The following is a 25,329-nucleotide window of genomic DNA, read 5'->3' as shown; positions in this document are numbered from 1 at the left end:
CAAGGAAAAAACATTTAACAAATTGAAATTCAGGAACTTTTCTTAGATCCATTAGAGATTTGAAATCACATCCAATGGAAATTTGAGACACAGACAAGTACAGAGAATCAAAGCTGAGATTAACTTACCTGAAATAAACCACAGGAGCTAGTAACTGGTAAGAACATTAACAGGTAATTTGGCAAATTGATGGAGACTGAATATAGACTCTCTTGTGAGTTAAAATCTGCTAGGCCCTAGTTTTTGAAGTCTTTTGAACTTTATAAGATTTTGTCTGTATGAACCATACCAGATTTTCATGATGAAGATCTGAAAAATATCCTTTTATGTTTCATGCAGCAGCAGGGAAAAAATCTTGAAATATGCCCAGAATATTCTCCATTACAAAGATCTCCCCTTGAAAGGAAATTTACCAGATACTTATCTGCTATAGAGAAAGAGCACGTATCCAATCCCAGCCCCCTTTAACCTGCTCCTCTGAAGTAGAGAGGAAAAGGCTAAGAAAGACACTCAAAAGTCAGAGCTTAGGAAGTCAGACTCACCAATAACTTAAATTTAATCATACAATTAACAAATACATTCTACTGTCAATCCCTTTCCACCACATTAATAGAAAGAAGTAAAAGGGAATGCTAGAAAAAAATTAAACGGTAACAGAAATAAAGAATGCCTTAATGGTCTCATCAGACAGTTAGGACCAGGCTGAGAAAAGAATCCGTGGGACTGAAGATAATGTCAATAAAAACTTCTCAAACTGAAATGCAAAACAAAACAAAATGAATGGATGAAAACAACTAACAGATCATCATGAACTGTGGGGTAATTACAAAAGGCATAGCATACTTTGCTAGAAAGATCAGAAGGAAAAGAAGGAAAGGAGGAAAAGAAGTATTTAATTAATAAGAGCAGGAAAATTTCAAAAATTAATGACACATCAAACCACAGAACTCAAAGCTCAGAGAATGCAAAGCAGGATAAATACCCTACATCCAGGTTCATCTTAAGAGACTGCAGGCAGCCAAAGACAAAGGGATAATCTTGCAAACAGCCAGAAAGAGAAAACCATCTTTCCTACTGATGAAGGATAAGAATTACACTGGACTCCTCATCAGAAACAATATAAACAAGGACAAAGTAGAATAAAATACATAAATTGTTAAAGAAAACAACCCCAGAAACATGGAAATCTGTATCCAGCAAAGTTAGCCTTCAATAAAATGAAGGGAGATAAACACGTTCTCAGATAAACAAAAACTGAGAGCATCTATTACAAATAGATGTAAGAGATGTTAAGTATTTCAGAGGGAAGGGAAATAAAATAGATCACAAATGCAGATTACAGAAAGAAAGGAAGAAATCAGAGAAGGAATTAATTAAAGTAAAATAAAATCTTTATTTTCTGTACTTTTAATTAATCAAATATATAACCTTAAATTAATAAGAACCACAATGTATAGAGTGGTCATAGAATATTCATAAATGAAATGAATGATAGCAATGATTGAGAGAATTGGCCTAATCTATTAAGTCTATCTGCAGTAACTGAAGAGATATAGTGTTATTTGCAAGTAGAGTTATATTGGGGTGCCTGGATGGCTCAGTGGGTTAAGCACCCGACTTTGGCCCAGGTCACGATCTCACGATTTGTGAGTTCAAACCCCGTGTCCAGCTCTGTGCTGAAAGCTCAGATCCCAGAGCCTGCTTCGGATTCTGTGTCTCCCTCTCTCTCACTGTCCCTCCCTTGCTCATGTGCACACTCTCTCTCTCTCTCAAAAATAAATAAACATTAAAAAAATGAAAGTAGAGTTATATTATTTATAAATGTATAGGGAAATATAGAAAATTAAAATAAGTAGTACAACTGATATACTAAGGTATAAAAGTTCATAACATCTTACAAAATGGTTTAAGTGGTTTATTAATTTAAACTGGATTAGTAAGAAAAAAAGGAAAGTAAAAATGAAACATCAAATGTAAAGAAGATAAACAGCTATAAACATACTAGATACTAATTCAACTGTATCAATAGCTACTGTAAATCTAAAAGGTCTAAATATACCAATTAATGGACAGAGTTTAACTGCATGGATTTTAAAACACCAAACAAAACAGAGACACAACTATGTTGCCTATAAGAAACCCACTTTAATTATAAATACATCGTTTAAAATTAAAGAGGTGGAGAAAGATATATACGATGCTAACACAGCTCAAAGAAAACTGGAGTAGCCATATTTATTTTTGAAAAACCAGTCTTTGGAACTACAATAACATTATCATGACAAAGAAGAACATTACTTAAAGTTAAAGGAGTCTATTCTCCAAGAAGACATAACAATCCTCAACATATGTGCAACTAACAGTAGAACATCAAAATATGAGAGAATAAAACTGATAAAAGTACAAGGAGTAATCTGCCAAGCCACTACATAGTTGGATATTTCAACAGCCCTATGTCAGTAATTGGCAGATTCAATTGGCAGAATGTCAGTAAGGATATAGTGGAACTGAATGGAACTGTCTATGAACTGCATCTAATTAACATTTCTAGAATATTTCATCAATCAATAGCAGAATACAAATTCCTCTCAGGTACAATGGAACATTTGCCAAGATAGACCACATTCTTGTCCAAAAACACAGGCTTAACAAATTTAAAATAATAGAAATCATACATATCATGCTCTTAAACCACAGTGGAATTAACTAGATACCAATAACAGAATGAGCTGAAAAATTTTGAAAATATTTTGAAATTAAACACTACACATCTAAGTACACATGGGTCAAAGTGGAAGCCTCAAGAAAGGTGAAAATGTATTTTAAACTCAATGAAAATAAAAATACAAGTTATCAAAATTTGTGGGAGGTAGTGAAAGTATGCTTAGTGGGAAATTTATAGCATTGAATCCACGTTAGAAAAAAAAGATGTAAAATCATCAATCAAGGTTTTTACATTAGGAAACTAGAGAAAGAACAGTACTATAAGCATAAAACAAGCATAAGAAAACAATAATTAAAAGTTAAAAGTGCAATTAAAAATAGGAAGCCAATAGCTAAAATTGCATGAAAAGCTTGTTCTTTAAAAATATTAATAACATGATAAATATCTAGACAGGCTAATCAAGAAAAAAAGGGAAAAGACACATATTACTGACCCCAAAATAAAAGAGAGGTTGTCACTACTGACTCTGTAGACATTTAAAGGATAATAAATAGATAATATTTACAAATTACAAATATGACCACAAATTTAACAAAGTAGATGAATTTAACCAAATCCTAAAAGACCAAAATAGCAAAACTCACAAAAGAAGTAGGTTTTCTGAACATACCTTTATCCAGTAAGAAATTGAATCAACAATTAAATTTGGAAAAATAAAACACCAGTCTTAGATGGTTCCACTAGTGGCTTCTATCAAAGCTTTAAACAAGAAATATCAATTCTCTCCAATCTGTTCCAGAAAACTGAATCCAGAAATTTCCAGAAAATTGCTACCCTTAATACATTCTATCAGGGTAGCATAACTCCAATACAAAAAAAAACAGATAAAGCCATTACAGAGAGAAAAACTACAAACCAAAACTAATGGATGCAGATTCAAAATGTATTAAGAATATTTTAGCAAATAAAACCCATCATTACATAAAAAGCATTATTTTGCATCATGGCCATTTGGGATTTATTCCTATGCAAAAGCTTCTCAACATTTAAAAACCAATTGGTGTATTCCATTACATTAACAGGCTAAAGAAGAAAATCAAATGATATAACAACTGATAGAGAAAACATTTGACAAATCTAATACCCATTCATGACAAAAATTCTCAAAAAACTAAGAAGAGAGGTAAATTTTTCAAATTGCTATAAAACATCTACAAAAGCTCTACAGCTAACATATTTTTTAAAGTTTATTTATTTATTTTGAGAGAGAGAAAGAGAGAGAGAGGAATAGAGAGAATCCTGGGCAAGTTCAGCGCTGTCAGCGTGAGATCTAACAAACCGTGATCATGACCTGAGCCAAACCAAGAGTTGAAAACTTAACCAAATGAGTCACCCACGCAACCCTATTACTAACATGTTCAATGGTGAAAACCTAAATGTTTCCGTCTTAAGATTAGAAACAAGGCAAGGATTATTCTTTTCATTACTCCTATTCAACAGTGTGAGAAATCCAGCTAATGGAAGCTAATATAGGATGAAAAAAAGAGAGTTCTATAGTTTGGAAAAGCCAAAAATAAACTGCCATTATTAACAAATAATACGATTATCTATGAAGAAAATCTCATATAAAAAATTCCTGGAATGAATAAATTATTAAAGTAAGGTTAGAATAAAAGTCATTTCTTTCCTATATATTAGCAATGAACAATTGGAATTTGAAATTAAAAACACAAAATCACTTACTTTAGCACCAAAGAAAGAAAATAAAGAAAAAAAGAAATGCTTAGATGTAAATCTAACAAAATATGTACACAAATTATTTTCTTTAAGATTTTTTTTAAGTAATTCTATGTCCACCATGGGGTTTGAATTTACAACTCTGAGATCAAGAGAGTCACATACTTTACTGACTGAGCCATCAGGCACCCCCATTAATTATTTTTGAAAAGTAATGAAACTCTGATGAAAGAACATAGATGTAAATAAATGGAGATAAATGTTGTGTTCATGAATGGGAAGACTTGATTTGTTATGATGTCAGTTGTTTCAAATAGACCTACTGATTTAACACATTCCTAAGCAGCATTCAGAAAAAATTGTTTTGCGGGTATTGACAAATTGCATCTAAAGTTTTTACTGAAGAGTAAAAGATCTAGAATAGGCAAAACAATGACAAAGAACAAAACTGGAGGACTGACATGACTTGATTATAATGCTACTATAATCACGACAGTTTGGTATAAGTAAAACAATAGACAAATATATCAATGGAACAGACTAGAAAGTTCAGTAATAAAAGAGCAGAGGGTGTTCAATGGAGCAATAGCCCTTTCAACAAGTGATACTAGAACAATTGGATCTCCATATACAGACAAATTAATCTAGACACAGACCGTAAACCTCTCACAAACATTAATTCAAAATGGATCACATACCTGAATGAAAATACAAAACTATGAACATTCTTGAAAGTAACAGAGGGGAAAATAAATGAGCTTGGGTTTAAGGATCAGTTTTTAATACAATCCACCAAAGCATGATTGGTTAAAAAATTGAGGTTGGTCTTTATTAAAATTAAAACATTCTCTTCTGTGAAAGGCACTGTGAGGGGAATGAAAAGCTAAGCCAAAAACTGATTTGAAATACTTGTAAAGCACATACCTGATAAAGAAATTGTACCCAAAATTTATAAAGAGGTCTTAAAACTCAACAATAACAAAACAGATAATCCAGTTAGAGAAAGGGAAAAGCATCTGAACAGATATTTCACCAAGATAAACATGCAGATGACAAATAAGCCCATGAGAAGATGGTCAACATCGAATGGTAAGACATTGTACAATGAAACAATGAGACACCACTTCACATCTATCAGAACGGCTAAAATCCGTAAATCTGAAAATACCAAATGCTAGTAAGTATGCAGAGCAAAATAAATTCTCATTCATATCTGGTTGCAATTCAAAATTGTATAACCATTTTAGACGACAGCTGGCAGGATTTTTTTAGAAAGCTAAACATAGTCTTACCATATGATCCAGCAACAGCGCTCATAGGTATTTATCCAATTGAGTTGAAAACTTATGTCCACACAAAAACCTGCACACTGATGTTTATTCCAGCTTTATTTGTAATTGCCCATCATTGAAAGCAACCAAAATCTCCTCCAGAGGTGAATGGAAAAACTGTGTTTAATTCATTCAGTGAAATATTTTTCAACGTCAAAAAAGAAATGGATTTATCAAAGCATGAAAAGATGAGGCACAAAACAATTTTAATTACATAGTGCTAGTGAAAGAAGCCAGTCTGAAAAGGCTATAAGCTGTATGATTCTACTATATAGCATTCTGCAAAAAGAAAGACTGCAGAGAGTGAAAATACCTGTGGTTGCTGGAGTATTAAGGGGGAGAATTGAATATGTGAAACACATGATTTTTAGAACAGTGAAACTATTCTGTATAATACTGTAATGGCAGATCCATGACATATATTTTTCAAAACTCATAGAAAGAAAAACACAAAGAATTAAACCAGATGTAAGCTATGGAATTTAATTAATAGCAATGTATAAATACATATATTTTTGTAACGAAGATACCATATTAATGTAAAATGTTAATAATGGGGCAGTTGTGCTGAAGGGTGGGTGTATGGTCTATGGAGACTCTTTACTTCCTGCTCAATTTTCCCTAAATCTAGAACTCTTCTAAAAACATAAAGCCTATTAATTAAAAATAACAAAAAGTATATATCTAAAATATCATAATTTGCATGTAAATGAACAAAATATTCTTGGAATAATTTAGAAGAAAATTATACCAGGTTGCTTTGGGTAATGAGTAGCTGTGGGACACTAATGGAAGGCAACTTTTTACTCATTTCCTTTTGTAGATTTTAAAAAGGTATGAAAGACTTGCAGTTCAAATATAATTAATTAAACTGCATTAAAAATAGGAATAGCAACAATTCCAAAATGACTTCAGCCTTATCCAAACCATTTATTGTGTATAGTTCAAACTTTGAGAAGACTTAAACAAGGAATATGCATTTTCAGAAGTACAGTTTTTTCAGTCCTTTTGAAATTTGTCAGTTTCAAAAATAAAAAAAGTCAAATAACTACACATTAGTACTGTAAAAAAGCAAAGTGCTAATATCAAGAATTTTATTTCTCAGTCTAATTAATTTTGCCCTCTCTTGTGCCCCCAAATCACTTATTTGATCTGAATGTAAAACAGTGTCTATAATTTATCTTTCTGAATAAATACCAAGTGACTTCTGTTAGTGCAAAAGTTAGAAAAAAAAAAGAAAAAAAGCATTAAAGTTAACATGATTAAGTCTCTTCCTTGGATATTTGTTCCAGGGCATTTTATTGAGGAATCTGTTGGAATAAAATACACTTTCTTTGTATCTCTAAATAAGTAAGGTCTGAAAACCTGGAAATTTTCTTGAGATTGCTTACAATTTCCTACATTCCAAATTTTGTGTATTCTTCTTATTTTATTTTATTTTATTTTATTTTATTTTTTTTTATTTTATTATTTTATTTTATTTACTTATTTTTAATGTTTCAAATTTTTATTTAACTTCTAGTTAGTTAACATATAGTGTAATATTAGTTTCAGGAGTAAAATTTAGTGATTCATCACTTACATATAACACCTAGTGCTCAACCCTCTTTAATATCCATCACCCATTTGGTCCATCCCTCCACACACCTCCCCTCCAGCAACACTGCTTTTTCTCTACACTTAAGAGTCTGTTGATATCCCTGGGTGGCTCACAGTTGGTGAGATCAAGCCCCGTGTCAGGCTCCTTGCTGACAGCACAGAGCCAGCTTGGAATTCTCTCTTTCCCTCTCTCTCTCTCCCTCTCCTGCTCAAGCATATGTGTGCACACACACTCTCTCTCTCTCTGTCTCTCTCTCCCTCTCTCAAAATAAGTATATAAACTTTATTTTTTTTTAAAAAGAGTCTCTTTTATGAATTGCCTCCCTCTCTTTTTTCCCCCTATATTCATCTATTTCTTAAAATCCACGTATGAGTGAAATCATATGGTATTTGTCTTTCTCTGACTGACTTATTTTGCTTAGAATAATACACTCTATTTTAAAAATGAACATGATAGATAATTTTCAGAGAAATTCTAGAAAATGAGATCCTCGCCACAAGCAAAATGTCTGGTAGTGGGATTGGATTTTTGTTAAACATATTTACATTATTTTGCTTTCTTCATAGTATCCTGGTGTCCAGTAGCATTTTAGTGAAAATATTTATGTGATTGATTATTCTATTTATTATTTTTTTCTATTTATTACTCTCTCAGATATATTTGTACAAAGAGAGGACAAAAATGTTTTGTTTCATATAGACTTACTATTTTTGCTCTCATTTCTTATAATGTATCAAAATGGCATGAATGGCATAATGTTAAGCGGTAAAAAGCCCATTTGCAATTTCACTAACACATTAACTTTTCCAAGTAGTTTTATTTGTTCAGCTAGTTTACCCCAGATGCAATGAGAGATCCAAATATACAATTTATCTGTTACATTTTTTTGTTACAAAATAATAATTAGATAGTTTCTTTCCTGGTGAACATATTTTAATGATCATGAGTAATTCTATTACATAAATTTTAAATTAAAAATTTATTTTTATTTCAGTGTGGCACTATTTTGAAGTTATTGTAATTTATTGATTTTATACATTTTAGCATATGTAACAGAAATTACAGTTTTGCCAAAAATATTTCCAGTTTCATGCAATAATAATGATAAAATTTGGTGATAAATATATGAGTTTATTAACCTGGTTACTTTTCTATTTCTAAGGAAATTTCTTTAATGTACACATCTTTTTTTTTCCTGGGTTGATTTTATTATTGAGTAACAATTGACATACAATGATTTGTGAATAAAGTACAATTTAACAAACATTTCCAATATTGTTACATCAATATTTACACCCATGAAACCATCAACACTACAAGCAAGATGACGATCATATCTAGACCCTTCAAATGTTTCCCCATGTCCTATTGTACTTTTCTTCCTCCTTACCCTGTGCCCAGGCAACTCTAATATGCTTTCTCATTATAGACTCATTTGCATTTTCTAGAGTTTTATATTAATGGAATCATGCAGTATGTATTCTTTCTTTATTTTTACTCAGCTAGTTATTTTGTGATTCACCTGTGTTGTAGCGTATGTTACTAGTTCACTCCTTTTATGGCTAAATAGTATTCTACCATAGGTATATACAACAATTTGTTATTCATTCACCTGTTAATAGTTATTGGGCTGTTTTCAGTTTTGCCTATCGCAATTAATACGGCTATAAGCATTATCTCTAAAAAGTCTTTGTGTGGGTCTATGCTTTCATTTATCTTGCAAAAATGCCTATAAATGAATGATTAGATAATATGGTAAATGTGGGTTTAATTTTTTTGACTACCTGACTTCCAGTAGCATTCTTTCATTTTACATTCCTCCTAGCAATTTATGACAGTTTCGGTTTTTTCATATTCTCACTCTTTTAATATAGTCAGTCTTTTGAAATTATAACTATTCTAATAATTATGCAGTACCATTTCATTTTGTCTGTAATTTTCATTTCCTTAATGAACAATGATGGAAAGCATCTTTATAAGTGTTTAATTGCCATCCAAGTATCTTCTCTGGTCAAGTCCTGTTCTAATCTTTTGGCCACTTTCTATTGAGTTATTACTGAATTTGAGGACAACACATGTAATTGCATTTTATGTTGTTTATTGAATAAATGACTTTCAAGTGTTTCTTCCCAGTTTAAGGCTGATCTCTTCATTCTCTTAAAATTGTCTTTCAAATAGAAACTATTTTTAATTTTGATGAAGTCCAATTTATCAATTTCTCTGTTTTTGTATAAACAAAAACATAAACATTTTGTATAAACATAGAAACATATTTGGTATCTTTGACTAACACAGCATTTTTTAATGTATTCCTCTAAACATTTTATAGATTAAGTCTTTACACTTTAACCTATGATTTATTTCAAATTATTAATATTTTGTTTGGTGTAATATTCTTGTCGCTGTTCATTTTTTTATATACAGATACTCATCTAATCGAGCACAACTGTTGAAATTTTTTTTCTTTGTCCATTTACATGTCTTTCAACTTTTGTCAAAAATAAGTTGTCTATATGCAAATAGATCTACTTCTGAACTCTTTTTTGTTCCATTCATCTATGATTATACCAATACCAAAATGCTTTGGTTGCTTTAACTTTTAAGAGTCTTGAAATTAGGTAGTGTTAGTCCTTCATCTTTGTTTTTCACTTTTCAAAGTTTATTTGGCTGTTCCAAGACATATGCATTTCCATATGAATTTGGGATTTTGTTGGACCTCCAGATCAGTTTACAGAGAACTGCTACCTGAGAAATACTGAATCTTCCAATCAATGAACACGGTGTGTCTCTATTTTTCTCAAAATCTAATATTTAGTTTCTCTCAGCAGTCTTATATTTCTTCAATGTACAGGTTTTTGCATTCTTGTCATATATATCCCTTAGCACTTCACTAAATTAATTGTATTATAAATAGGATTTTCTTTTAATTTCTGATTTTCATATCTGCTGGTATATAGAAACACAATTGCTGTTTTATGTTGATCATGTATTCTACAACCTTGCTAATATAACTTATTAGTTCTGGTAAGATTTACAGATTCCATCAGGATTCTACCTATGTGATCATGTAACCTGTGAATAAATCTAGTTTACTTTTTCCGTTTAAATGTTCATTGTTTTTATTTCTTTTCTTTTTTCTTTTTTTGGATTATTTTGCTAGGTTGAACTTTTAGGACAATTTGAGCTGAAGTTTTGAGGTCAGATACCTTTATCTTGTTCTTTTTTAGGGTTCCTCCTAAAAACCCAACTTTCAAAATATTCAACTATTTTATTTAAAACAATTCAACTATTCAAACTTTCACAATTAAATATAGTGCTAGCTTTCAGTTTTTCATGGATGCCCTTTATTGGGTTAAAAGGTTTGTTTCTATTTCAAGTTTACTGAAAGTTTTTATTTAGAATGGATCCACTTAAACACATTATTTTTTCTGTATGTGTTGAGATGATCATGTGGTTTTATGCTTTTGTCTATTAATGTTAACATGCTGACTGATTTAAAAATATTACACCACCCTTGAATATGTGGGGTAACTCCATTTTGCCATGTGCTAAAATATGTGTAAAATAGGTAAATGATATCCTATTTTTTACATATTGTTGAGTTTGATTTGATTTTCATAATTTTCATGTCACACACACACACATATATATGTATATGCATATTTTATTATTATTATTTGTATTTTGGGTAATAGTTCTCTGGATATTTGTTCAAATTCTTCCTTTCAGTTTTGACCATGAGGATGTTTCAGCTGACTCCTGTGCTCACTGATGTGCCCCCCCATCAATGCACGCGCGTGTGCGTATATATTTTCTTAACACTTTCTTTTTTCTGACGCTGTAGGGTGACCCATGCTTGCCATGTATTTCCTATCCTAGTACTAGAATAAGCTATTTCAGTAAGGAAGACTGATTCCTTTCACTGAAGAAAGGTATTGGAAGCTAAGATATTGATGTGAGAGCAATGCTTGCTGCTCCTAGAGTCTCATTTCTTCTAGGTTTTTCAGCAGACAGGGCACAGAAAAACGTGTGTATACTAAAGCATGCATAAACACATATCTGTAAGTATTCTTATATATAACAATATGTTATAGGTTAATATGTAGATTAAGCTAAACATCAATATTTCCTGATGTCTCAAACTCTAACCTATTACCGCATAGAGCTTTCTAGCCTCCTCTTCTGGCTTATCTGTAAATTCCCATTCTAAGAGTGGGAAACTTAACTTCCACCATCTACCATTTTTTCAAATTCAGTTCCAGTATTCCAGTGTGTATACCAGTATTACTTTGTAAGCTGTACACCATGGGAAACATTTTATCAACTAAAATACAGTTCATTTGTGCTTTTAATTTTACAGATTCTACTCATTTCCAAAGTTAATTTGGCCCCCACCTTATCTCCGGCTCCTCTTCTGATTTTTTCAATATATTGTAATAAAATTGAATTCTCTGATCTTTATTCCTTTTTGGTTCTCCCACCTCCTAAGTGATTTTTTTTTTTAGCTGCACACATTAAGGTCCACTCTTTATGCTTTTATGTTCTATGGGTTTTTACAAATGCATAACGACATGCATCCAGCATTAGGGTACCAAAAAAAAAATTTGCCAACATAAGGTTTCCATAAGGATAAATAAGTTCTTTATCACCTTACTCCTGTAAGCCACTGACACCAAGCAATGATCCAGTTAGTGCACCTATATTTTTTTCCCTTTTCTGGATGTCATATCATTGGAATTACATGCTATGTAGATTTTTCAGACTCTGTTCTTTCAGTTGGTGGTATTTGATTACGTTTCTTTCAAATCTTTTTGAGGTTTGAGAGCTCATTTTTTTTTCTTATTGCTGATATTCCTTTGTAAGGATATACTACAGTTTGTTTATCCATTCATCGATTAAAGGATTATCTTAGTTGTTTCTAGTTTTTGGTCATTATGAATTAAGCAGCAATAGATACCTGTCTGGAGATTTTTATGTGATCATAAGCTTTGAAAACAATTGCATAAATACCTACTGACAACTTTGCTGGATTTCATGATAAGACTGTTTAACTTTGTAACAAACTGCAGAAGTATCTTCCAAAGTGGCTGTAGAATTTTGCATTTCAATGTATAATGAGTGAGACTTTTGCTGTTCTACATCCTTGTTAGCATTTGGCATAGTCAGCTGTTTTTTTTTTTTTTTAAATTTTAGCCATTCTAAAAGATATAAAGTGGTATAAAATTGTACTTTTAATTACACAGATGAAAAATAATGTTGAATATGTTTTCATAGACATTTAAAATCAGTATATCTTCTTTGGTGAGGTATCTGTTTAGATCTCTTGCCTTATTCTTATTTTGTTTTCTTTTCTTACTTTGAGTTTTAAGACAGATCTTAACTATTTTGGTTACAAGTACTTTTCAGATATGTGCTTACAAGTATTTTCTCCCAAATTTCTAGTTGTCTTCACTTTTTTTAACTGCTTTTTTTTAAATGTTTATTTATTTTTGAGACAGAGAGAGACAGAGCATGAACGGGGGAGGAGCAGAGAGAGAGAGGGAAACACAGAATCTGAAGCAGGCTCCAGGCTCTGAGCTGTCAGCACAGAGCCCGACACGGGGCTCGAACTCACGGACCATGAGATCGTGACCTGAGCCGAAGTCGGACGCTTAAACGACTGAGCCACCCAGGCGCCCCTGTCTTCACTTTTTTTTAAATAGTGTCTTAAATCAGTTTAAATCAGTTTTTAATTTTAATGAAAAGATCAACTTATCAATATTTCATACCATGGATTATGACATTGGTTCTGCATCTAAAAACTTATTGCCAATCTCTAGATAACTAGATACTGTCCTATGTTTTTTTATAAGTTTTATAATACTAAATTTGAAAATTAGTCCTGTTATCCAATGATCCATTTTGAGTTGTTTTTTGTGAAAGCTGTAAGGCATTTGATTAGATCTATTTATCCATCTATTTCTTGCTTACACACTTACAAACTAAAAAATTTTTAGCACTTTTGCTGAAAAGAATATCCATTTTCTACTGAGATCCCTTTGTACCTTTTTGAAAGATCAGTTAGTGTGAGTCTATTGCTGGACTCTCTCTTCTGTTCTATTGATCTATTTGTCAGTTCTTTTGCCAATACTAAACTGTGTTGACTATGGTTGTTTATAAGTCTTGAAGTCGGTAGTGTCACTCCCCCAAATTAGTTCTCCTTCCTCAATATTATGTTGGTTATTCATATAAACTTTCTATGTCCAAAGAAGAGTTTGCTGGGATTTGACTGAGGATGGCTTAGTGTAAATGTTTATTTTAATCTGGCTAGGAGTTAGGCTGTTTAATGTTTCTTGTAGTAGTATATGTGAGAGGTTTAAACTTCTCTTGTGTTCTGATTTTTTCCCCTTTTGTCTTTGGATATCCATAACTCCTCTTCCTCCTTGTCTTGCAGGTCTTTTAGCTATAATCCAGTTATACTGAAGCCCTGTTGATGTGGTAGTAAGTGTTGAGGGGGGAGGTAAAATATTGTATAATCTTACAATTAAATCTGTCTTCTCCCATATCCCAGGCTCCTCACAAATGTTTCTCAACATTTGTTTATTACCTTAGTTAAAACTGGAGGGCTAGTGTGTGCTGGAATAGGGTATTTTTATTTTATCCAGGAATAAGTTTCAGGTTAAGTGTTTACTTCGCTTGATTAGACCTTTGTGATGGAGAGCGCGCCTGGGCTATTTCAGAATGGCTACTTTTTCCCTTCCCTCTGCCAGAAGCAACAGGGTTTTTCTTGGCTCTTCAGGATGAGAACCTGATGATGCGTGAGCAGGTTAGCTCCTTAGCTAAGAACTTAACTCTTAAATTTAAATTCCATGAATACATTAAATAAAGTTTCCGCTAACAGAATGCTAGAGTCTATTGTGATTTGTCCTTTGTCTTATAAATTAAAATCCTGTTATTTTCTCACCTACAACTATTATCAAAATTCGATTAGAAAATCATGTATTTTCATCTGCCTTACCCAGAATTTTCAAAACGCTCATAGTACTTTATGTTTACTTAATAGTTTAATGATTCTCTCAACCTACTTGAATTATTCCTTTGCAATATAATAATTTAGCAAAACGCACTGGAGTGGTATATTGGAACACCAATTAAACTATCTATTAAAATAAAATCTTATAAAGTTATCCAAATGATGATCAGCCTAAAGCACTAAGTTGGTTTTTTATTTTTATTAATGATCATTAATTTTTTCATCATCACAAAATTGAAAAACACAATTTTAATAAATAAAGCATTTTTATTCCTCTTTATAATCTCTAGTATACCAAAGCAGTTCACAGAAGAAAGTAATTCCATAAGTAGAAATAGGCATAAAATGGGCGCCTGGGTGGCTTGGTTGGTTAAGCGTCCGACTTCAGCCAGGTCACGATCTCGCCGTCCGTGAGTTCGAGCCCCGCGTCCGGCTCTGGGCTGATGGCTCAGAGCCTGGAGCCTGTTTGCGATTCTGTGTCTCCCTCTCTCTCTGCCCCTCCCCCGTTCATGCTCTGTCTCTCTCTGTCCCAAAAATAAATAAACGTTGAAAAAAAAAATTAAAAAAAAAAAAAAAGAAATAGGCATAAAAGTTATCAAGGATTCAGGTGCCTGCCCAAGGGTTTTGCATGTACTCACATTGTTGCTTGACAACAAATCCATGAATAGATGCAATGTAAAGACAAGAAAATTGTGAAATATGGAACAATGGCTCTCCAACACGATTTTCGCAAACTGGACACTTGGCTGGCTAGGTAAAACACCAATTCTTCTTTGAAGATAGTTACGTACATTTAATTATGTTCTAACAAATGGAATACAACTGTTAGTGATATGCTAAAGTTGGTCAAAAGGAAATTATTCACCCTCACAATTATTCTTTGTAACTCTTTCTGCAGGTTGAAAAAGCAGACTTCATCATGGTCTTATTTTGACCATGAAGAATAGGGCAATATCTAAGTGAATAAATGAACAAAATGATTCTTAGTGCTGTGAAACACATTACTGGGCAGATGTGCCATCATGTGGACTGCTCAGTTCTAGAATATTATGTAACTTAGAAGTAATCATCTCTCTTAGCTAAGTCACCGCAATTTTTTGTATGTTTGTTACCATGTCTTAACTTGTACCCTAACATATTGCCCTAGTTTACCCAGCTAGCAAGTGAGAAAAGTGGAAATGGAAAATCAAAACATGGAAGTCTGACTGAAACACTGAAGTTCTTAATCAATACATCGTATTTTCTAAAGTGATGATAAATGATAATTCTTCCCAACCTTCTACAACATTCTGGCTCTTTCCAGTGACACTTTGCATATACTGCCTTCTAAACAGACCTTAAAATTAGTTTCTAAGCAAAACTTGATGTCTAAATCATAGGAAATTGGGGGAAAAAACCATAATCCTTATAATTTTAGAAATTCCTAAAATACTTCATTTGTGGGTATAAGTCAATTTCACTTGTAATCAACTCTTCTGATTATACAGCATTTCTGATTATTCAGAATACAGAAGAGATTTGTGGTTTTCTTACAATGACAAAAGTATACATCCAAGGCAATTTACATTCTACAGATATGCAGTTAGCAGGTGCAAGAAGTGATTCTCTTTAAACTGGCATTATTGCTAAAGATTGGCAATATGAAAAATGATTTCTTATACATGTGATCAAAGGCAATCCTTCTGGAAGAAATAAAAACTCTACAAATTACATGACAAATGTGTTTGTGAAATATGCCAAAGTCAAACAAAATCTAAGGTAGTATCTTTTACTTTTAAATCAAAGTTCATCTTTTTAAATTTTTATATGTCTGAATATGAACAAAGGTGTAATTTTTATGCAGAATATTATGAAGACTGAGGAATAAAAATATATATTATGATTCAAAATATATATTACGTTCTTCAAATGTTTTGTTTAAAGAATAAACAAGGAGCGCCTGGGTGGCTCAATCAGTTAAGTGTCTGACTCTTGATATGCGCACAGGTAATGACCTCACAGTTCATGAGTTCAACTCCCACACCAGGGTCTGCACTGACAGTATGGAGTCTGCTTGGGATTCTCTCTCTCTCCTCTCTCTCCTCTCCTCTGCTCATGCATGCTTCCTCCTTCTCTTTCAAAATAAATAAATAAACTTTAAAGAATAAAGAAAAAAAGTGTTTAAAAAGCATTTTGTGTCACCCTTGAAGAAAATATTTACATGTAGCTATTATATCAATATATGTTTATGACAGTTAGACTATTGTTTAGACCATGGCCCAGCAATTCAGCAATTTTTTTTTTTAAGATTCCAATTATCAGTATTTAGACTTTGCTGGCCATATGGTCTATGCTGCAAGTACTTGATTCTGCCAATGTTGTATAAAGGCTTCCACAGACAATAAATAAATGGATGGGCATAGCTGTGTTCAGCAATTTTATTTACAAAAATAAGTGATGGTCTGTGAATCATAGCTTGCTGACTCTTGATTTAGACCAGTGCTGTCCAATTGACCTTTCTGCAATGATGGAAAAGTTTTATGTGTCTGTTGTGCAGTGTGGGAGTCACTAGCCACATTTGACTACTGAGCACTTGAAATAGATGTAATGTTACTGAGAAACTAAATTTTTAATTTTAATTTAAACCAATTACTTTAAATATGAATGTAAATAATTACATAGGGCTAGTGTCTGTCTGGTGGACCGTACACATTTAGACATGCATATTAAACATTAATGAACACCCACATTATTTTTCTTTAGTATAATTATTTCTATTTTTATGTAGCTAGTTTATAATATTCTATTTGATCTTATGACAGTCCCTTTTGAATTCATAGGCCTTTTAATTCTATGAACACTTAACAGACACTGTATATTAACTGTAGATCACATTAGTTTTGTGATTTTGTCTTTTTCTGGAAGCCAAGACATTTTTATGCCATAGAACAAAGCTCTTGTGGACAAAGGATGATTACAATAAAATTATGTTCCACTGTGATATAGGTAATAATGTGCATAGCCTTACTAACAAAAATCTAAATGAAATTACTTTAACCAATATCAAAATTATAGAAACCAGAAAGTTCCATTATGATTTATACAGGGCTCAACGTTGTTTTCCAAGTTCCAAGTTCTTTCTGTTTTTTCAAATTGTCCCTCTCAGAATATTCTTTCTAGAATAACTTTTCTCATGGTTTATAAAGGGAACTACTGCAATACTAGGAATCATATGTAAAACTGAAAATATCTACTCAAAAGAGGAGTGTATCTCATAATGAACAAGTAAAACCACTCTCAAGATTATTCTCAATATATTTTCATTAATTATATTGCCCAAATTGTTGCAAATACCATTACATATTTTTTTCACTGCCATATGCAATTGGACTTCACGATGGGATGAAACAAAATTGTAGTCCCACCCTTTGGTTGAGAACTGTGTTACACGTATCCTGAATCCAACGAAGTTGAGATAAACTGAACAAACTTTGGATTTTGTTAATAAGGCAGAGAGGCAAAAATTTGTTGATGATCAATAAAAGTTATTTTCAACAACTGCATATTTAGGAAACAAAGAATTGGAAAAGTACTATGTAATAAAATTCAATGTAGGAAAAAAGTTTGGAGAATATGTAATGTCAAAAAAATAGATTGCCTAATTTGAAATAATTAGTGACTATTGTTAATTCATTTGTTGTAAAAATGGTTTTAATAAATCAGTTGACACTGTGTTTCAAAAATCTTACTAAGAAATTAATTGAAATTGGCTTAGATATGAGTACTGTCACATGGACTGAAACTGACTAACAGACCATAAACAAAAACTAATGATAAATGGCAACACATTGACAGGAAAGCATGTAGAAAGTCTTTTCAGTTTAAAAAAATTAACATCTCTATAAATACCATAAAATGTAAAGATTTTTATTAATGGGAATTAAATTAATTTTTTCAAAGAAATTATAAATCCAAGTAAATTAATCCAAAGAGTTTTTACATTGTTTTTTATTGCTCATCGCTTTTTTGGATGCTTGTAATTGGGACAGAAAAGAGTTAATGAAAGATTGCACACAAGAATTTTTTATTCTAGAAAAGGCTTGCAGCTGTGAACATCCGTGTAAGGCTTAGGTTTGTGGTTTATGGCTTAAAAGACATTTCCCTTAAAAGGCTTTTCTGGTGTGAGTCAAACTGTCAGCATTTTTTAATAAAGAGGTTATTTAAAAGTATCAATTTTCCTTTCTTCAGGTTGTTTTCGTATACCTACTTTTTCCTCTTGAATTGCATTTTAGTTGCTAATATTATGTCTGCACAGACTATATGTCTGTCTGACCTTTATTATACATTTAAGTAGCCATGCCAAAATCACTGAGATAGCCTAAATGAAAGATAGTCTCTGAATTCGTGGCAATTATAGATAACTAAAAAACAGTTTTTTGAATAAATTTCTAACTTTATTTAAATAATTTCTTTCATGTTACTATTTTTCTTGCACTGTTCCAAGGCTTTACAGTATCTTCTTTATGGATAAAAGTAATTATATTGATATTCAATAATAAAATGTATTTTCTCATTTAGAACAAATCAAAATGTTCACACTTCCCCCCATTATCTCCCCAAGCCCTATAACCTAGATTCCAATAATTAGTCACAAAACTGCTGGAGCAAAGTACTGAAGCCATGGTGGCAAAAGACACCATGGAACCATCATATTGGCTTGACAACTTCGGGGATTTTACATTAGAGAGGGACACTTCTATTTTCTTCAACCCACTACTATTTTAATTTTTTGGCTATATGTAAGAAAATTAATACAAAAAAATATATATATATATATATATATTTAGAAAGCAGTATATGTTTCAAAAACATGCATACAAATACACACGCATACATCCCACATGCATCTACCCATACCCACAAAGTCTATTTAATATCAAATTAAAATATTAAAAATAAATCAAAATATGTGATGAGTGGCTTCCATCCTCAAAGTCACTTTATGGTCCAAACCTAGGTAGGTACCGATCTATCACATCTGAGTTACATGTCTGAAGAAGGGGAGAGAGAAGGATAAAGGGGAGACCCCTTCTGACTGAGTTAGCTCCCCTAAGTAGCCCTTTCAATGTCTTAAAATGTTTTGCTTGAAGTTAATAAATTATAACTTTATCACATAGTCATGCAGAAAGGAGGTTGGCAATGCAGTCTTTACTCCAGGAGGTATTTCCTAGCTGAACATCAGAGCTCTCTTTCTAGTAGGAGATGGATGTTTTTTAGGCAACTAATGATCTGTGAAACCATACATAGCATAGGCTGAAATGAGAAGTAGAGCTCACAAGCCTAATAATCATCTTAAGAGTATATTTTCCTAAAATGTAGATCTGATCATGTATATGTTAGAAAATCACAGTTTTTCCCCAGTATTTATTTTTCCCTAAAGGATCATATTCTAAATAAATTTTGACAAAATTTTTATGATCAATTATATAACAGTCTGGAAGCACAATGATCTTAACTTGAACATTAGTGTCTCTGTGTATCCTTGGAATTCCTCTTGATCTTAGACTTTTAAAAGGCTACATAAATGGTAGCACAAATACCACTTTCATTACACAAAGATGATCACTTTATTATACTCTCAAAACATTTGTGTCTCTACTCATGGCCAATTTAATATTATAACACATCTTATAAAATACCAAGCTTCCTCCTCCTCTGGTCATATCCTTTTTTGAGTATCCTAAGTGATAAATGAGGAAGCAGCCCACTATATTGAGGGATTTTCTTTACACATGAATTCCTCAAAGCCATGAAATCAGGTGTTGTCAACTCTAAACTTCACTTCCCAGGGAGATTTCTGCACAGATTTTGTAAGCTTAAATTCCTCAATCTTCTTCCCATATCTTAGTCCCTTCTCTGATATTACATTATCATCCCCCTACTTTTGACAAACAATAAGAAGTATAAGAAATATTATTTTGATATTTGAAGGTGTTTCAACTGTACCATTTTTCCAAGTATCTTAATTCATCTTTTGATATTACAAATTTGTCATGACTAAAACTTTTGGCACTCACAGTCAATCTTAAATTCTGGAGTTTACTTTCTATCTCTAACACACACACACACACACACACACACACACACTCCACACAGAAACAAAATTTAATCAATAAAAAAGAAAATATTCTTAATCATAATTTTATTTGCTTCTCCCTTACTAACTTGCTTGCAAATCATACATTGAACACCTGCTATGTACATACCCATGGGGTAAGTACCGAAGAATAATTTAAAAAATCAAAAATACTATGTGGTTGTTTTTGTTTTGATTTTTGTGCTTTATGTTTGCTTTGCTTTGATTTTCTTTGCTTTATTCTAAAATGACTTCCTCTGTATTTGGATAATTAACATAGACATAAAACACCATATGAACAAAGCAAATGCTAATATTAAAATACCACAAAACTAAAGCTAATGGTAGTATTAGCTGAATGTAAGAAAATTATTGATAAAAGAATACAAATAAATACATTAAATGGATAATAAAGAATTAGATCTAATTCTGTTGTGCTTATGGTTATTCTTTATGGAAAACTGTGAATTTTATATTTTTTTGATATCTTTTCAGTCTAATTTAACCTTTAATGAAACATGGTATTTGATATGTCCCCTGGAGGTATGTGTATGTTGTTCAAGACATTAATTGATTTGGAGTTTATGTAACATAAGAGAGAACATCATGTAAATCTGTACAAATGTGCCCTGCTTTCTTGTTTATAATTCCAATATTTTCTCTTTTTTTGTAATTACCAATCTTTTCTACAAAATCGAAGGTCCAGGATGCCAAGGCAAATCACTTATAGGTAAGAACGAGCAAATGCCATTTCCATTCTTAAATCACTTTCATCCAAGACCACAATTGAAGGGATTCACATCAAAACAAAAATATATTATTAGAAACAGATTTTCAAGATTTTCCTGAATAAAATTAAACAAGATTATTCAGATAAAGACACTATACTAACTTCATTATTCCTACAATTGCAAAATTGTGTTAGTTCATTACAATGAGATTTAGTTTTGATATTAATTTGCCATATGTAAATACACAGATGGTAATATTGAAGGAGCCTGAAAGAGTGGTGTTTCATACTATACATATTAGGGCACTGAAAATTTTTAGTTGTTTTACAATTTTTAGTAAATAGGGCTTAAGAATGTTAAAATCTTATTCTTTTCCATTTGTATGAATAATGAAAATTGAAGAGAATACTTCTATTAGTAATGGAAAAAATCCACCAGATTCTAGGGTATTATTATTCTAATAAACAGAGACGTTTATGAATACATTCTCAATGTTTCATTACTTTTCTTTGATATAGTATAGAAATAATATATTTTTTAGGCTAAATAATGACCATCTACTTTTAATGAAGAATATTAGAAAGAATTACTAAAGGAACAAAGTGTCATAGCTATAACAGATTTTAGTAATTACAACCTAAGTATGACAGCACCTGATAGGTTAAACGCAAATATAGAAAATGATAACTAGTGATATGAGCTTTGAACTAGAAATTTTCAGTTATTGACTATGTCTAATTATGTATTCTAAAAGCAACTTGTTTCATAAACTAATAAAGGTTTACTTCATATCCTATGGGTGAGTCCTGGTATTGCAGTTTTTGATAATATTTGCATTGAAATTCAATCTTTTATTATATGGAATGAATATATACCAAGTTTGACATATCTTTGGCTGAAATTATAATCTAGATTGCCTGAAATCATTTCCCCAGTCTTCCAAAACATAAATCCATAAAACCACTTACTAATATCTTTAAACTAATGTTGTTTTTCCTTCCTGTGTACCTAGAGTATTTTTTTTCAGTTTATTTATTTATTTTGAGAGAGAGGGCAGGGAGGGGCAGAGAGACATGGAAAGAGAGAATCCCAAGCAGGCCCCATGCTGTTAGTGTGGAGCCTGACACAGGGCTCGATCCCAGGGACCATGTGATCATGACCTGAACTGAAACCAAGAGTCAAAAGCTTAACCAACTGAGCCACCCAGGTGCCCCTTTTTAGCCTATTTTTATAGTACATATATTAGTACTTGAAAATTTATTCTTTTGTGTGTTCATTTTTATTTTTGAGAGAGAGAGAGAGTGTGAGCAGGAGAGGGGCAGAGAGGAGACACAGAATCTGAAGTGGGCTCCAGGCTCTGAGCTGTCAGCATGGAGCCCCACGAGGGTCTCAAACTCATGAGCTGTGAAATCATGACCTGAGCCGAAGTTGGTCGCTAAAAGTACTTGAGAATTTTAAACATGGCACATTGTACATGCATTTTGGTTTGTAATTATTGAATTAATTATTTTTCAAAAAATTCCATGACAGTTTCACATTTCTTTATCAAAGACTTTTTAGAATTCATTTATAAATAAGCTGATATTTATTCTCTACAGAGCAGTCTCCATATATAATACTTGAATTAAATGTCTTCTTTAACTAAAGGCATATATAAATTATTTAACTTACACTTAGGACAAAACACTAATGAACTACTTACTTTCCAAGTAGAAAAGATAAACATTAAAGAAATTATATAAGAAAACTTGGCAAATTTTACCCAGATGTTCTTATATCTGCTAAATTAATTATTATTCATATTTACTAATCAAGCCCTAATCAATCTATATCAAACACACTTCATGTTTTTGGCTTCAAAAAATAAGTCCTCCCTTAATTAAAGGAATATGTCATATATGTAAGCTAAGTGAAGGAATTTTCAGGAATACTATATCATCCCTAAATTATTTTTATAATCCCTATATAAGCACATCCATTTAAACAGTGTGTAATAGTTATAAAAGTTGTGGATAAGTGTCAACTGTACCAATTATCCCAGCTGAAATTGCAGTAAAGATGTCTGATACTTTAAAAAAAAATAAAATAAGATAAAGTAAAATAAAATGAGAATGACTTGGATTAGAGTCAATGGAATATGACAAATTAGGGCACAAAATTTGGAATAAGACCCCAACACTGAAAACACAACATTAATTTAGATTAGGAAATATGAGCAAATTTCTTGAAAAACAAATATTTGAAATCTCACGTGTTTAGCTATTAAGAATAATTTAATTTGTAATTAAAACTTCTCCACAAAGAAAACTCTAGATTCAGATATCTTCATTGGAAAAATATACCAAATATTTAAAAAGGAATAATACTAACTCTACTCAAACATGCCCAGAAAATTCAGAAGGGGTATATATTAGTAGAGGTTCTCCAGAAAAACAGAACCAATAGGCTCTATATTAAAAATAAACAGATACAAGAGATTTATGATAGGAATAGTCTCATATAGTTATAGAGGCCAAGAACTCTCCCACAATCTGCCATCTGCATGCTGGAGAGTCAGGAAAACCAGGGTTATAATTCAGTGCTAGGCTGAAGGCCTGAGAACCAGGGGAGCCAATGGTTAATTCCCAGAGTCCAAAAGCAGGACAGCCAACAGCTCTAATGTCTGAAGGCAGGACAAGATCAAAGTTCCAGCTCCAGAAGAAAGAAATGATTTACCCTCTTTTTCCTTTTTTTTTTTTGCTCCAGTTGAACCCTCAAGGGATTGAATGATGCCTGCCCATGTTGGTGAGGGTGAACCTCTTTATTCAATCTATTGAATCAAATACTAATCTTTTCCAGAAAACTCCTACAGATACTGCCAGAAAAAATGTTTCACCAGATTATCTGGTCATCCTATAAGCCAATCAAATTGACGCATAAAATTCATCATCACAGGGATATTTAACAGTTCATTGAATGATGTCAACGTTATCTTGATACCAAAACTAAATTAAGACATTATAAGAAGATAAAACTAGGGGCACTTGGGTGGCTCAGTTGGTTGAGTGTCCAACTTCAGCTCAGGTCATGATCTCACAGTTAGTGAGTTCAAGTCCCACATCCGGCCTGCTGCTGTCAGCACAGAGCCTGCTTCAGAAACTCTGTCCTTCTCTCTTTCTGCCCCTCCCCACTGGCTTGCTCTCAAAACAAATTTAAAAAAAAAAAAAAAAAAAAAAAAAAAAAAAAAAAAAAAAAAGAAAAGAAAACTAAAATTCATATCCCTTTTAAATATTTTTGCTAAAATTCTTAACAAAACCTTAGCAAGTCGTATTAAAAATACCTCTCTCCCCCCGGAAAAAAATAGAAAATACATCTTGGCATCTTGACTAATTGCAATATATTTCATAAATACAAGTTTGTTGTTACACATATAAATCAATCATTTTAACTTATGTTCATAGACTTTAGAAATCATCTGAAAGCATCAGAAAAAGCATTAGGCAAAATTTAACATCCAGACATGATACTAATGCTCAGCAAGTTAGAAATAGAAGGGAATTTCTTTAACTTAATAAGGGGCAATATAGAAAATTTAGTTAACATCATACTTAATGATGAAAGATTAAGTATGGGTCAGTGTGGTGACATGACAAAAATTGGAAGGAAACAGAAATCAGAAGAACTGACAAAAAGACGTACATATATAAAATAGGAAAATGTGAAAAAGTATATTTTGAACCAATGGTATACAGTAAATATATAATTGCAAACATAAATCTTAATGACTTGACATTGGTTTTGCCATAGTGTTAACATGTCTCTAACAGTGATATGTATCTACTATACATTGGGGCCAAGATTGCCAGTTTTCCTCCAATATGATTTTTTTCTTTTTTACATAGTAATAATATTTTAGCCTTTTCTGGCAGTCAACCTAAAGATCCCAGTCATCTTAGAAGCAAGATATGCCCTTGTAGCTAATTTCTGGCAAACAAGTACGTTAGGTCTTTAATATCCACATTAATTAATGTCCTGAATTCACATGCAAGGTTTGTAAAATACAGGATATTTTTATTATTTACTTATAAGTAAACAGTATCCCTCCGGTTGCCAATACCCAGTTCTTACCCCTAAGCATACTGATAAGAACTAAATGAAA

The 25,329-nt window shown here is 31.9% G+C and overlaps 1 pseudogene; it reads left to right on the top strand.

Annotated features, from left to right (window-relative positions):
* LOC125163551 (ATP-dependent RNA helicase DDX3X-like) overlaps nt 1-25,329 on the top strand; it is a 110,050-nt pseudogene that overhangs the window by 36,746 nt on the left and 47,975 nt on the right.

The sequence above is a fragment of the Prionailurus viverrinus genome, chromosome A1 (assembly GCF_022837055.1).
Source record: "Prionailurus viverrinus isolate Anna chromosome A1, UM_Priviv_1.0, whole genome shotgun sequence".
NCBI classification, from domain to species: Eukaryota; Metazoa; Chordata; class Mammalia; order Carnivora; family Felidae; genus Prionailurus; species Prionailurus viverrinus.
This window is presented reverse-complemented; position numbering and strand designations above follow the sequence as displayed.